Below are 12,344 nucleotides of genomic sequence, written 5' to 3' on the forward strand. Positions count from 1 at the left end.
GCACAGAATTGTTGAATTGAGACTCGCAAGAGAAAGGAGGAGGGAAAGGGAGAAGGCAGGGTTTATTACACTAAGATGTTTACATCCGAATCTGTGCAGGGACTGGTAGGCAGATAACGAAGAGCAGAAGAATTCTGGCATGAGGTTGTATCTTAGAGCACTCTGCAAGCATTTATGAAAGACGTGTCTTAAAACCACTGTGTTTACAGAAAATAATGGAAAATATGACTCACAAGGTGTTTGTTGAGAGATTTTCCTTTGTAGCTTTAGTGAGCCACAAGCAAATGTAGGCAATTTAAAGTTGGCTAGATAACACAATACATTTTATTGTACCCAGAATAATTCATATAATCTTTTACATGATAGAGTAACAAGGAGAAAATAACAAGTGGGACCCGAATGATTTGTGGATTCAACATTATTCTTCCAACAAAAAGTATCCCATTATCCGCTTTGGCTAATTACACACATGTTATTAGAAGTGATATGTTAATATATATTTTAAAGATTTGTTTTTATTATACTGTTAACACGTCTCATCCTGTATAACCATCACAACTGTTTTCCCCCAGTTGCAAACATGCACAATTTCATGTAGCGAACTGCTTAAAAAAACCAAAATCTTACCCACCATTTCTAGCTATGTTAGAAGAGGAAGAAATGTTACTGTTCTGTGCAATGAACGGAAAGAGTAGCTGAACTTTTAAAGATCATATTTAAGTAAGAATGCAGCTTGTAATCTTGTCTGTTGGCATAGACACAATATCTGATCGGTGTGAACTGCTTATTAAGCAATTATTAAAGTTGCAAGAACTCCCCCAAGAAGGCAAGGCGGCAATCCCAGGATGTCAACGAGCCTCCAAATTGCTTGTAACACCATTTCGCCTTGAGTCAATTCAGATATTAGATGATCTGCCCATTCAGTACTAACTTCACCACCAAGCAACCTGCTTCTGGTTTCTCTTTCTCTGTTCTCCTCCTCTCATCTCTGTTTGACCCTTTCTTTTGCAGATTTTCCTTGGAAATAAATATTCCAGTGCTCATAACCAAGGATGCAAGTAAATATGCAAAAGGGGGGGGGGGCTTTTTGACAAAGCAAGCAAACAAATACCCTTACTTAAAATTCTGTGGTTAGATGATGAATGGATAAGCAAGGGCCCTGATGAATAAACAGCGGCTGAGACCCAACACTAGGAGCGGTAAACAAAGCAGTCCTGAAAACACATGGATCCACTTAAAATCTTAGCCTGCTTCATTCAAGACATGCTAATGAGGTAAATTCACTCACTGTGTGTGTGTGTGTGTGTGTGTGTGTGTGTGCAAGCATGCTAACACTGCCAGGGACTGCAACTGAGAGGCCTGGGCTCCATATCCTCGCTCACACAGGAGCCAGTGACTATTGTAAATAGCCTGAAATTTCACGGCTGACCTTTGAGCAACGGCCTACAAGACCCCGTTTCAGCTCCAATTCTATGAAACCGAGGCTCTCAAACTGCCCAAAACAGTTCCTGAAACAGAGCCTCCCTTTAAATGATATTTTTCTCACAGCCCTCTGAGAATATGGGCACTTCATTTGCCATATTCGCTTCAGGAATGGCGAACCTTTTTTCAGTGCCAGTGGTGCGTGGGGCCAGAGGAAAAGGGGGCAGAGCCATGAGTGCAAATTTTACCTTTGTACAGTAGGCTGATTTCTAGACCCACTCACAAACACATTTCTATCCTTCATTAGGATAGGCAAAAAGCATCACCAGAGAGTTGAAGGACCTGTTCCAGCCGGGTGAAAACATTCAAGGTAGACAGTAGAGCCCTTGAGGTGTGTGCCTTGAAGAAATGGGTGTGTGGCTTGAGAGAGATTGCTGAGGGCCAGATATACAGGCCTATAAGTCTGGGTCTGAGGCTTCCCATCCATAATTTACCTCAAAGGCAATTATGCTCTCCATTGCTGATAGGGGAAGGTTTGTCATTGCTCCAATGTGACTTCTAACATCATCACATAGCCAAAGCTCATTGGCTACGTTCCACTCTCAAGAGTGCAAAACAGAGTGAGAACAGCACTTTCTGCCTTCGCTCTGGCTGAAATCTATTACATAAGCTCAGGGGTTGTTAAAGCTTCACAAAGCTACCATGTGTATCTACATAATGGTGACCAAGCTTCTTCAGGCTCAGTTTGGAAAAGGCTCACCGAAAAGGAAATCTTTTCAGATCAATTTGGATTGGGCATTAACATGGCTCACCTTGAGTACAGGCTCACTCTGAGCCCTAGGGCACATCCTCTGCCCAATGATGCCATTAAAAGAATGACTTCCTGACCCCTCACAATTCCCCTCTGCCCCCTTCCCTTTCCCCAAACACATATTGGGGGGTGGGCTGGCAGTGACCAAAGAAGATTCCCTGTTGTTGTGGCAGCCTAAATTAGCTCTAGAGCAGTTTCAACCTTCCACCCCTGACCACTTGAAAATTGCTGAGAGTTTGGTTGGACCACTTAATGGTCTTTCCCCCCTGCCTACTGCGGCAATTGAAATGCACTCTGCTACATACTGTATGATTTTTAATTGCATTTTTTTTATCGCTTCTTTTATTTCCTACATATTGCTTTCTATTCCATGGAATTCAGATTGCAAAATAATACAATACAGTACAAGAAATAAAAGGAGAATAAAAACAGAATTAACATGGCTGCTTAAAGCGATAGAGGTACCACCTCCCGTCTTTGACCTCAAATCTACAAGCATGCTGCAAACCACTTGAATGGCAGTCCGTGGACCACAGTTTGGGAACTCATGCTCTAGAGATCTCTGGAGGAACACCATCCTGTACATATTTCTCAGAACTGAAGGAGAAGCGTATCTCCTGGGGTCTTGCTACTTGAAATGCTGCTAGCAATGGCCACCAATTTGCAGTGGTGTAGCATGGGTTGCCAGCACCCAGGGCTGCACCCAGGGGAGGGTGGTGGTAGAAAGGGAAACAGATGGAGTATGCAGGTGCATTCAACTGCCTAATGGTGTCCACATCACCCAGGAGATTGCAGCTGTAGAGATAAGAAATGAAGAGTCATTCCGTTGTCTGGAGAGGTCGTTGTCTGGTTTGCATGGAGAAACCCTTTTCAACAGAGCCCAGCAACAGAAGTGCGCAGCTGTATTGAGGCAGCACCGGGTGTTGAAATTTTGTGCCCCTAACAATTTTGCACCGAGGGCAACTGTCCCTGTGGTCCCCATGCTATGTCACTGGCAACTTGGAAGGCTTCAAAAGAGGAGTAGCCAAATTCATGTAGGATAAGGCTATCCGTGGTTACTAGCCATGATGACTATGCTCTACCTCCCAGTTGCTGGGAATCACAAATGGGGAGAGCAGGTCCTGCGAAATCACACCCCTGATTTTGAGTGTGTGATGACTCTCACACAAATATAGTTGCAGGTTCATTTTTCAGTCAGCTGCTTCTTGGTTTTTGGTACATCCATTTCTGAGTTAGCTGAGTTAGCATGGCTTTAAACTCTACTGTCATCATGTGGTTGCAATTGTAGTAGGGGTGTGGGTGTTTGATGTAGCAATGCACTTTTGATTCTCACTCACTCTGCTGTGCTGGCTGATCCTGATTATAATTTAGTATTCAGGTGATATACAGATTACAGTTATTCAGGATTTAGATACAGTGTTTGCATAAGAACCACAGGGAACGGAATACATATTTGCATTATTTAGTCAAGGTTTGGAAAGGTTAGGCACATTGATAGAAATTACTTGTTTACTAAGGTGGGAAGCCCAAATCCCCCCGTGATCTACAGACCCTCCAGGTGTCCCTATTTTCCAGGGATGTCCCTGATTTAGAGAAGCATCCCGGTTTATGATTTGATCCCGGAATGTCCCACTTTTCCTTAGGATGTCCATATTTTCATTGGAGAGAAGCTGGAAGGTATGGACTTATCCAATCCCCAAGCCGTCTGAAGGCAATCCTGTATAGGGAAGTTTTTTTAAAAAATGTTAAATGTTTTATTATGCCCTTATATATGTTGGAAGCTGCCCAGAGTGGCTGGGGCAACTAAGTAAGAAGTGTAGGGTTTATATAGTAAAATTATCATTATGGAATGGTATTGCCCTATTTTCATTGAAGAAACGTTGGAAGGTATGGATCTAGTTGGGTGGGAATCTCAAAAACTCCCCCTTCCCCCCTGTGTTCATAAACCCCTTGGCCAGGATATAACATCACAACAAAAGTATTTATTCAAACAGAAAAAGGAGCAATGGAATGTGCTAGATCCCAGTCTTTAACTTGGTCACAACCTGTGTGTCTTTGAGCATACAGGAGCGTTTGGTACAGCTGACATTTGTTTTATTGGGTGCAGGATTTGCTCCCACTTATCTGGAATGCTGATCATAAAAAGTTAAACATTTCTCTAACTAAATGTCAGGCCAAAGCCATAGTTAAACAAACAGCAGGTACTTCCCAATTGACTCCACCAGAAGGCTGCAGCCACAAATGGAGCCTAACTTTCTGTTCCCATATAGTATACTCTAGCTGTGGTTTATATACCTCGTGTTTGCATGTGTGGGTTGATTGTTTGTTCAGGACCTGTCAAAAGAAGGGATTACTTGGGTTAGCAAATATTGATCAACTTCACTCTGAAGTGAAACTGCCCCATTATTTATACTAGAGTTTTTAACAGGAAAAATTTGTCCAGTTTGGCAATGGCTCTGGAATCTGAGGCTGGTACCTGCCCTAGGGAATGACTTGGGACTGTATGTCATTAGGCCTTAAATCCAGGACTGTACCGGTCACCCATTTATTTATGGTCTGAATTCAGGGATTTGTCAATGACATATTAAATCCTGGATGACTTGGGACCTAGGGGATCTGCACTGGCCCCAGCATTTGCCTTGGATCTGCATTGGGGCATTAAAAAATACAACCCCCTAATCTGTTTGTGATCAATGCTTTTAGTTACTCTCTTATTCCAAGCATGTTGTGGCCATTGCATCTTCTAAAATAACATTGCAAAAGAGCATTTAGAGCTTATACTGACAATAGAATGTGTAATGCAAAAACTTGGACTCAGGTCCAAGTGCACAGCTATAGCATCTCTAAACCCAACCAAAACATCCGTTGTGATGTTTAATCTTGATTCAACACACTTAAGGCTTGATTTTATGGGCCACTGCATGGGCAAATAAAAGATTTGAAGTTTGCAAGTGTTTTTTTGGCACATTAATGCTTGCTCTTATGCAGTGTCATGACTTATGGTGTGACACTGGTGCTATAAGCCAGCCCACGTCAAAACGGCAATGCTAGCAGCAGACCTCATTGCCAGAGAAGGGACACACCAAGCTGTTGAGCAGATGATGAACAACAGCTCACCTGTGTACCATCACAGTGGCATTTTGACCACTTCAGAGCAAAAAAGAATGTCTCACATCTTACATAACCAAATGACCACTGTTCTAGGCAGGAGGGGTCTCCACAGATACCATTTCAGCATGGAATCTGTTCCACACAATGTAGAAATTAGGCCTTTATTTAATATGGTGGCAGCTACCCTTTAGATGTAAGGGATGCGGGTGGCACTGTGGGTTAAACAACAGAGCCTAGGACTTGCCAATCAGAAGGTTGGCGGTTTGAATCCCTGTGACGGGGTGAGCTCCCGTTGCTCGGTCCCTGCTCCTGCCAACCTAGCAGTTCGAAAGCACATCAAAGTGCAAGTAGATAAATAGGTACCGCTCCAGCAGGAAGGTAAACGGTGTTTCCATGTGCTTCTTTGGTTCGCCAGAAGTGGCTTAGCTATGCTGGCCACATGACCCGGAAGCTGTACGCCAGCTCCCTCGGCCAGTAAAGCGAGATGAGCGCCGCAACCCCAGAGTCATCCGCGACTGGACCCAATGGTCAGGGGTCCCTTTACCTTTACCCTTTAGACATATGAGCCAATTCCTAGGGGCCTAAGTTCCTTTGCTGACCCCAATAAAATATCTGGAAGGGCTGCACGCCCCCCTCAGTTGATGAACACTGCTATTCAAATGTGGCTTATGATAGATTATGCAGGGTGAGGCTTATCTGTCCCACCCCCATATTTTATTCAAGATGGCACCCCTGCCTTTAGAACTGCCTCTCATTTTATACATCAGACAGACAGTGTCTATTGTATTTCAGACTTTTCTTTTTCAAGTATTAAGTGAAGATTATATCGCTCTGTATCCGAATTGGATTTGAAATTGCTCCATGAAATCCTCTTGTTTGTGTTACTACTGTTAATCACTTTGAGATGATTCACGCATGGAATTGAGTATAAACAAATAAACAAACCAACCACATCTGCACAGTATGCATATTTGTTATAACTTCTTATAACAGGATTGCAATGGAGAGCTGCTTGTTTGACAATCCTTGGGCAAGATGTTCGAGTTCTTCGTGTACATGCATTCCAGGAGTCCAAGATGTCCAAATCTTCTTTGAGAAAATTCTTTCCCTCAACTAACACGGTCGGCAACACCTGGTTCCAGAGGCCACACACAACATCTACATCCCAAAGTGACTTCTGATGGACTGTATCAGCAGGAAACCAGTTCTTTCAGTTCATTAAGGTGGCAGATCAACCTTTCATTTGAGCAGAAAAGAGATGCTGGATCAGGCTAATGGCTCACTTAGTCCAGCACTCTGGTTCTCACAGTAGCCGACCAAATGCATATGTGAAGCACAACATGAGTGCAGCACCTCACTCCTTACTTTGATTCCTAGAAACTGGCACTCAGATGCAAGCAGAACCTGAGTGTGGTGTAGTGGTTAAGAGCGGTGGACTCGTAATCTGGTGAACTGGGTTCGCGTCCCCGCTCCTCCACACGCAGCTGCTGGGTGACCTTGGGCTAGTCACACTTGTCTGAAGTCTCTCAGCCCCACTCACCTCACAGAGTGTTTGTTGTGGGGGAGGAAGGGAAAGGAGAATGTTAGCCGCTTTGAGACTCCTTCGGGTAATGATAAAGCGGGATATCAAATCCAAACTCTTCTTCTCCTCCTCCTCCTCCTCCTCGGGTTGCCATTTTTCAAAAATACAGAGACCCCCAAAATTGTTGAGCAACCACGATTTTTCGATTGACATGCCTAAGATCCTGGACAAAGCTCTGCCTTTCAGAAATTCCCCCAGTATGTCAATTCCACCTTTGAAATACCAGTAATGTCCAGGAAAATCTCAACGTATGGCAGCCCCAGTTCTCCCCATCTGTGATTCCCAGCGACAGTGGACATAGAACACAGCCATTGTGGCTAGCAGCCATTGAAAATGAATCAGAATATGTAGTTGTAGAGGATTAAAATATTCTTTTAATAATTTCCTATCTCTGGATACTTGTAACAGACATTTTCAGTACCATTTATTGCTAATGTTGTTGTTGGGAAGGAATTGCAACTCCTTTTGAATGACTAGGTGGCTACTGGCAGCTTACTGCCCTGGTGCTCTTTCTTTCTGTAGGATCATCAGTGAGCTTGGTGCACTGCAAAGTAGCACAAACGAAAGGTCCCTGCCCCAAAGAACTTGCAGTCATAAATCTTGACATGGTGGAAGGCAACAGTGAAGGGAACGGAGGAAATAAATTATAATAATTTGGCTTTGTGTTGACTGGGGAAGAGGTTATAAATAAACAGCAAGTCTGTTAATCTGTGCCAAACTGGCAGTGATATCAGAAAAAAATTATAATAATTCTTCCTGTGGTCAGAAATGGAAAAACTGGGGCTCCTGATAGACTGAAAATTTCTGTGGCAATGTATCATTAATAAACCGATGCTTTCTCAGTCCCTCTCCCCACAAATCACAATGCAAGCTTCACACTTGCATTCAGGATGGTTTCGACTCCGGGTTCACAACACACCACTGGATTCTAGTTGATTGCCAAGAAATATGTGCAAAAGAACATGCTGGTCATTTTACGTGTGCTTCAAATTTTGATACCAACTTTATTTACTCAGGCACTGGGAAGGTCTGGGAATTTGATCTTGGCATATATTTTGAGCCAGGGAAGAAAGATGAACGGGAGATGGGCAAAGGCAAGAACTGGCATGTATTCATCTTGTTTTATCCCAAAATACATTCTTGAGCATTCGTGGGGACCTTTTGAAATCCTCTCTCCCAGCTCAGCTGGCAACACTTCTTTGCAAGACTGTTTGCATTTCTAATGAAAAAGCGAAAGGTCAAATTTCAGCTGGCTGAAGATCTTCTGCCAAAGCGCAATGTGGCTCACAAGTTAAACCTGTGCACTGATTACGCCCGAGTTCAGTGGTACTTAACTTCCAAGACACAATGCACAGGATGGAACTCAAGCTGATCCTCGCAAATTGGGTATGATGCTAATTACTGCTGCTCCCTGGTATGTGCGCATACTGTATGTTTACTAACAGACCAGCCCAACTGCCTGCATTTTGGACTTTCCTAGTGAGCCTGGAAAGGGGACGTGGGTGGCGCTGTGGGCAAAAGCCTCAGCGCCTAGGGCTTGCCGATCGAAAGGTCGGCGGTTCGAATCCCCGCGGTGGGGTGCGCTCCCGCTGTTCGGTCCCAGCGCCTGCCAACCTAGCAGTTCGAAAGCACTCCTGGGTGCAAGTAGATAAATAGGGACCGCTTACTAGCGGGAAGGTAAACGGCGTTTCCGTGTGTGGCTCTGGCTCGCCAGAGCAGTGATGTCACGCTGGCCACGTGACCCGGAAGTGTCTCCGGACAGCGCTGGCCCCCGGCCTCTTGAGTGAGATGGGCGCACAACCCTAGAGTCTGTCAAGACTGGCCCGTACGGGCAGGGGTACCTTTACCTTTACCTTTAGTGAGCCTGGAAATGGGATTTGCCATAGGAACATAGGAAGCTGTGTTGTACAAAGTCAGATGGTCAGTTTTCCAGGATTTCCATCGAGATTTTCTCCCCGCCCTACCTGCAGATGCAGCAGAACTACCTTCTGAGTAAAAATGCATTGGACTGATCTGAAACTAATTAACCAACCATGCATCCAAACTAATAAGGGACTATTCTCTCCCCCCGCCCCCCATTTACCCCATTCCTTGGAAATTGAAGGGAGCCCCATAGGACTCCTGTTTCTACCATTTCTTGCACAATCCTGATGGCAAGCGGTGTGCAAGAGCTCCCATCTATTTAATTTGGATTTAAGAAAGGGTGCAAAGAGCTAAGGAGGGCTGAATTTCACATATAAGATTCATATACCCGGTTCTGCTCTCTGTGTATATTCTAAACAAAACACAATGTAGACTGGAGCACAAAGCAAGCGGCTCTTCACCCACATTTCATTTTAATTTATTCAAAGAAATAGGGCATGAATAACACTGCATGGCACTCTCCCACTGATGTCATCTGTGTACACCACTCCAAAGAAGGTCATTTTCACATCAGAGAAACATAAAATTGCAAGCACAATGCGCAACCCATTTCCTCTCCAAAATGCCCTGCATTGACGCTTGTAGGAAGAAGCAAACCTCCTCCTTCTCCTTATTTTTAATCCTCTACTTATAAATATTTTGAAGACAAAGGGGAAATGGGAGACTTGAGGGGAAAACAAACAAACAAGGGAGAGTAAGATGCAGATGGGCACATTAAAAATAATGAGGATTTTAAAAACCAATGCATAGAGGTCAAATCACTGGAGAGATTACTGCCAAACTGGTATCCTGCAGACTAGATTTTAAACTTCTTTTTAACAGAACTCTATTATACTACCATGGTTATATCTATCCTTCTAACACAGGTGTCTTCAGCCTTTTCTGACCTAGGATCCACTGTAAGCCCAAACACACATTTAATATTTTACCATAAATTTGCATGGTAGCAGTGCTCCTGTTGCGACTCACCTTTGAAGACCAGTGTTCTAACAGGAAACTTAGGCCTTGTTTGCATGCCATGTTATTCCAAACCACGGTTTAATGTGTGGGCTTCTGGAGAGGAGCTTGTGGCTACTTCACTTGTTTTGCTGCAATGCTTGGTGTATCATCTGAACCCAGGCATGAGCTCTGCTGGATGAGCCAGGGTTAAGAACTTAATTCGTTCTGGAGGTCTGTTCTTAACCTGAAACTGTTCTTAACCTGAGGTACCACTTTAGCTAATGGGGCCTCCTGCTACCACTGCGCCGTCAGAGCATGATTTCTGTTCTGGGTTAGTGGAGTCTGTAACCTGAAGCGTCTGTAACCTAAAGCGTCTGTAACCTGAGGTACCACTGTATTGTAGATGATAAAAATTAAAATTATTTTTTTTCTTACCTGCACTGAATATAGTTATTGTTTGGATGGGGGGCTTTTATCCATTTCCACAGTCACGCAATCAATCAATCAATCAATCAGTAGCTCAACTGGGTTTCACACAGTCACAAAAAAAAATTAATCAAAAAAGCCTCAAAAACAAAAACAAAAAATAAATAGCAAAAACAAAAGTGCCAAACTTAATCAATTCCGGAAGTCCATTTGACTTCTGAAATGTTCAAAAACCAAGGCACAGCTTCTGTTTGGTGCAGGTGCCCCAGAAACAATAGGCGACAGCCACATCGGATGTTTGGCTTCTGAAAAACATTCAAAAACCAGAACACTTACTTCCGGGTTTTTGGAGTTTGAGAACAAAGGTGTTTGAGAACCAAGGTACCACTGGTACCAACTCAAGGTACCAGTACCAAGGTACCAACTCAAACTGATTAGGACTTGGCTCCTGGGCAGCAACGAGAAGTTCTCCACTAAGGAGTTGGCTGTGGGACTAAAGGCAGTGCCAGTCTACAAGGAGGCTGGATGGGGCTGAAGGAAATCTATACATTCTGCTAAGCAAGTTAGCAATGGGAGTCTTACAATTCAGTTCCCATTTAAAGGCAACTTTTGCACTTTGCAAAAAAAGAAAGAAAAAGCAAGCTGAAATACAGACACTCTTCAAGATGGGCACTTTTCCGAATTCTGCAATGCAGGTCTCCAGTCAAGTGACAAGACACAAAATGCAAAGAGTGGGTCAACCAAAATTTGCAGATTTCATCCATCCCTATTCCGAAATAAGTCCTGCTCAGGTTCAGTGAGACTTACTCCTGGGCTGTTGCCTTTAAATCCCATTAATTTTGCTTAAGGAGTTGCCTTGTGTGACTTCATCTGTAAGACAGAAATTAAAAGTGATGCTATTGATACTTTACTGGGACGCGGGTGGCACTGTGGGTTAAACCACAGAGCCTAGGACTTGCCGATCAGAAGGTCGGCAGTTTGAATCCCCTCGACGGGGTGAGCTCCCGTTGCTCAGTCCCTGCTCCTGCCAACCTAGCAGTTTGAAAGCACGTCAAAGTGCAAGTAGATAAATAGGTACCGCTCTGGTGGGAAGATAAACAGCATTTCCATGCACTGCTCTGGTTCGCCAGAAGCGGCTTAGTCATGCTGGCCACATGACCAGCATGTACGGTGGCTCCTTCAGCCAATAAAGCGAGATGAGCACCGCAACCCCAGAGTCGGTCACGACTGGACCTAATGGTCAGGGGTCCCTTTACATTGATATTTTAACAAAAAAAGAAAAGACAAAGAAATGTAAGCTAAATTAGTAAATGGAGCCCTACCTTTTAAAATGTTATGTTTCCTTAAAGACAAAAAGAACTAGTTACTCTTTTTTCTTTCTTTTTTATAAAGTGGGTATTAATATAACATTCTTTTTATAAAGTGGGTATTAATATACAGTGACATGTAAATATAGAAGTATCCAAAAATGAATTGTCCTTCCTCTTCTCCCCATATTTTGTCAGTGGCTTATAAAAGTTTTAATTTTCCCCCCAGAAAAACAACAACAGAACCTTCCCTATATTGCTTCTGCTACCTCTGACACTATTTTCCACAGTGGTTGTATGAAAACCATCTTGTTTGCAAGAGATGGACTGGATGACTAAAGGCCTAGATATTCTTTTTATCTGCTCCCCCAGAGTGGAATTGTGGAATCGAGACATGAAGTCAGTTGATATGTTTCATAAAAGCCTCTCTTCATTTATTTATGCAGATTCTTTTTGGGCATCCTTTCCCTAAATGCATTAGGCCTCTCTTGCACATTCCATATTTGTCCATGTGTTTGAGTTAGCCTGTGGTAATAACAACCACACAACCTCACATCTGCCGTAGGGTTCCAGGAACAGGGACCCAGCTCATTCTCTGTCCTTCCTCCTCCGCACCAAAGTCTAGTCAATCCAAGGTGAAATGTCATCCTTCTTGAAACATTTTCCATAGAAAACATGACAAGGGGATGTAGAACATAGAAACCCAATGATGTCAATAGCATCAACAAAACCATCAATAACATATCCAAAATATATGGTTAAAAAAGAAAAGAAAATCAAGTTCCAAAACAGGCCCACCTGAACAATGCAGTTTTTGAAGGAG

The sequence above is a fragment of the Podarcis tiliguerta genome (genome assembly GCF_965153285.1).
Source record: "Podarcis tiliguerta genome assembly, chromosome: 10".
NCBI classification, from domain to species: Eukaryota; Metazoa; Chordata; class Lepidosauria; order Squamata; family Lacertidae; genus Podarcis; species Podarcis tiliguerta.